This window comes from Phodopus roborovskii, unplaced genomic scaffold (genome assembly GCF_943737965.1).
Source record: "Phodopus roborovskii unplaced genomic scaffold, PHOROB, whole genome shotgun sequence".
NCBI classification, from domain to species: domain Eukaryota; kingdom Metazoa; phylum Chordata; class Mammalia; order Rodentia; family Cricetidae; genus Phodopus; species Phodopus roborovskii.
This window is the reverse complement of record NW_026126588.1, coordinates 14,602,692-14,607,024: the sequence shown is the minus strand read 5'-3', so window position 1 is coordinate 14,607,024 and position 4,333 is coordinate 14,602,692. Positions and strand designations below refer to the sequence as shown.

The following is a 4,333-nucleotide window of genomic DNA, read 5'->3' as shown; positions in this document are numbered from 1 at the left end:
AAGAACTAACAGAAGTTATGTCTCAACTGGGTTTAACAGACATCTATAGAACATTCCATCCAAACACAACAGAATATATCTTCTCTGCTCCACATGGAACCTTCTCTAAAATCGACAACATACTAGGTTGCATAAGAAAGCTCAATGAATACAAGAGAATTGGAATAGTCCCTTGTATCTTATTAGACCACATGCTTTAAAATTGGAATTCAACAGTGGGACAAAGGATTCTTCCTTACCTTTTCCTTACCTTTGGCAGCAGCCATCAGCTGAGCCAAGATGGGTACATACAAGTACATCCAGGAGCTATGGAGGAAAAAGTCCGAAGTGGTGTGCTTTCTGCTGAGGGTCCAGTGCTGGCAATACCGCCAGCTCTCTGCGCTGCACAGGGCTCCCCACCTAACCTGGCCCGATAAAGTGTGAAGGCTGGGTACAAGGCCAAGCAAGGTTATGTCATATATAGGATTCATGTCTACCATGGAGGCAGCAAACGCCCAGTTCCTAAGGGTGCAACTTATGGCAAGCCCATCCATCATGGTTTTAACCAGCTAAAGTTTGCCCAAAGCTTCCAGTCTGTTGCTGAGGAGAGACCTGGCCATCCTTGTGGAAATTTGAGAGTCCTCAATTCTTACTGGGTTGGTGAAGATTCCACGTGTAAGTTTATTAAGGTTATCCTCATTGATCCATTCCATAAAGCTATCAGAAGGAACCCTGACACCCAGTGGATCACCAAACCCGTCCACAAGCACAGAGAGGTGCATGGGCTGACATATGCTGGCCGCAAGAGCCGTGGCCTTGGAAAGGACCACAAGTTCCACCACACTATCTGCTCGTCGTGCAGAAGGCGAAACACTCTGCAGCTCCACTGTTACCGCTAATATATGAGATGCTTGTAAAATTTCAAACCAGAAATTCAAGGAAGTGCTAATACCAATACTTCTCAAATTGTTCCACACAATAGAAACTGAAGATTCATTACCAAACTCTTTCTACTAGGCCATAATCACCTTGGTATCCAAGCCACACAAGGACACAACTAAGAAAGAAAACTACAGACCAATATCCCTGATGAACATTGATGCAAAAATACTCAATAAAATACTGGCAAACTGAATCCAAGAATACATCAGAGAAATCATCCACCATAACCACGTAGGCTTCATCTCTTGGTTGCAGGAATAGTTTAATATATGAAAATCTATCAACGTAATCTACCACATAAACAAACTCAAAAAGAAAAACCACATACATGATCATCTCCCTACATGCTGAAAAAGCCTTCTATAAAATTTAACACCCTTTCATGGTAAAGGTCTTAGAGACATCAGCGATAACAGGAACATACCTAAACATAATAAGAGCAGTAAACAGTAAACCAACAGCCAATGAATGGAGAGAATCTTAAGGTGATTCCTCTAAAATCAGGAACAAAACAGGGGCCCTCTCCATATCTCTTCAATATTGTACTTGAAGTTCTAGCTAAAGCTATAAGACAACAAAAGAGGATCAAGGGGATCCAAATTGGAAATGAAGAAATCAAACTTTTTCTTTTTGCAGATGATATGATAGTTTACATAAGCGACCCAAAAAGATCTACCAGGGAACTCCTACAGTTGATAAACACCTTCAGCAAACTAGCAGGATACAAGATAAACTAAAAAAAAAAAAAAAAAAAAAAAAAAAAAAAAACCAAAAAATTAGTAGCCCTACTTTAATCAGATGACAAAGGGGCTGATAAAGATATCAGAGAAACATCACACTTTACAATAGCCACAAACAACATAAAGCATCTTGGGGCAACGCTTACCAAACAAGTGAAAGACATATATAATGTGAACTTTGTATCTTTAAAGAAAGAAATTAAAGTAGGTACCAGAACATGGAAAGATCTCCCAAGCTCATGGATAGGTAGGATAAACATAGCAAAAATGGCAATCTTGCCAAAAGCAATCTACAAATTCAATGCGATCCCCATTAAAATCCCAGCACAATTCTTCATGGATGTTGAAAGGATAATAATCAACTTTATATGGAAAAACAAAAGACCCAGAATAGCCAAAACAACCCTGTACAATAAAAGGACTTCAGGAGGCTTTAAGCTATACTACAGAGATGTAGTCCTGACAACAGCCTGGTATTGGCACAAAAATAGACAAGTAGGCCAATGGAATTGAATCGAAAATCCTGATATTAGCCCACACACCTACGGACACCTGATTTTTGACAAAACAGCTAAAAGTATGCAATAGGGGAGGGAAAGCATCTTCAACAAATGTGCTGGCACAATTGAATGATGATGTGTAGAAGACTACAGATAGACCCATGTCTGGCTTTATTTAAATACTGTTTTGGCTAGCATAAGTTTTTGAAGTTAATAAAAGACCAGTTCCATCCATTTGTTTTGCCTGCCTACCTTTTCCGGAATGAATATTAGTAAAATATAGAGGAACTACTGACATTGAGTAAACAAATAATACTTTATATTGAGAAACATAATGTCTTTGTAACATATTTGAGGGAGGATAGAAACCAAATGTTCTGCTTATCACTCACCACAAAAACTGTATCTCAGGTGTTTAAGAATTTAGGTGGATATTATTAAAATATGCTCAGTCCTCTAGCTAAACTAGAACATAGACTTGGAAAGATCTGCACTGTTACCAAGGTAGTCTAGTTTGTATGGCACAAGCTGCACAGATATTTCATTTCACTATGATCTTAGACTGGAAGGATATTTGGAGAAACTTAGTGTTTTAGGAATATCTCAGTGATTATTTTAGATGATTTTATTTGTTTTGAGTTTCAATTTATAATAAAATAAATTCAAGTTATAATAAAAATGACTGGGCATTGGAGGCACACGACTGTAATCCCATCAGTTGGGAGGCAGAGGCAGGTGGATCTCTATGAGTTCAAGGACAGTCTGGTCTACTGGGCTGTTTTTGAGGCTTCAATCAATTCTTATTGAAGTTCAATTTTAGCAGGCATTTGAGAAAATGTTCTCTACTGGGAAATGGACTCAGTGGTGAGTATTTATCTCAATCTATGTACAGAGTTAAACACCTTTGCCTCCATCAAAGCCATTTAAGTTCTCACATGTGGTGATCAACCAGCTTTAGTTATTGTTTTTATTTTATCTTTTTTATAATGATGGTGTTAGAATGATTCTTTTAAAATGCAAGTAAAATATGCAAATTGGGTGTGTCACTGAATCCATTAGCACTCATTAACACCTTAGCATGGATGATTTTGTCACCTTAATTTGTTTCATTGGATTGGGCTCTAAGGGAAGTAGATTAAGTGCAGTTATGTTTTGATAATGAAAAGAATAGAGATCATGATAATGGGGATCCTACCATTTCAATACAAATTTCTCATTTATATAAAAGTATATATTCATGTGTCTGTTAATATACATAATAGCAAAAATCTCCTGAGCATTTTGGAATAATATAAACAGAGCAATAATTTATTAATTGTATTAGAGAGACCTACTTTGACCAAGTTGGAAATGGAAATTTGTTATCAACTTCTAGAGAATGGCCTACAAAGTTCTTACTAAAGGTGACAGTTAAATCTTTATCTCTCAAAAAACATAGCAAGAACACAAACAGCAGAGAACTAAAATGTGAATTTTAAGTTCTATCTTACTACCGGAAATGTGGCATATAAGAAATATTGGTTTTGAATACAGTGTTCTTTATAGTATTCATATTTCAGTATTTCTGTACACATATGTGTCAACTTATCACCTCATTCCCTTCTCAGTTCTTCTAAGTCACAGATCTATGTGCACTGTAATTATGTATATCTCTATATTTCAAGGTAAGATTTCATATATATATACATATATATGTATATATATATATATATAGTGATATTTCCCATCTTCCATTCTAAGCTGACTTCACTGTTTTAGGTACAAATTAATAAAATTTTCAGCAACCACCAGAAGACACAAGACACAATCTTGTATTCTTATTTGTCTCATTTCTTGTCTACATTGTGTAGTTTACATTTGAATTAATTTCACTTCTTTAATATAAAATTTATCTAAGTTCAAGTCTACTAATTACTTCTGTAGGCAGGACTCCTGCCATTCCTGAGCCATACTCCCATTTCCTCAAGGTCTATCATCAGTGTCACATAGGGTTAAATTAAGAAAAATAGTACTTAATGATCCTGTATGTAAATGTGTACATTTGTGTTTATTCATGTGATTACATGTGTGTGCCTGTAAGATGCAGGGCTTGCTATCCAGTGAGCACCAGGGATCCATATATCTCTGCCTCCCCAATGTTATGAATACATGTATGCCTCCAAGCCCTGGTAT

The 4,333-nt window shown here is 36.5% G+C and overlaps 1 pseudogene; it reads left to right on the top strand.

The window, feature by feature from the left end:
• The first annotated feature begins 265 nt into the window (after nucleotides 1–265).
• LOC127236697 (60S ribosomal protein L15-like) lies at nucleotides 266–878 on the top strand (annotated as a pseudogene).
• The last annotated feature ends 3,455 nt before the right edge of the window (nucleotides 879–4,333 follow it).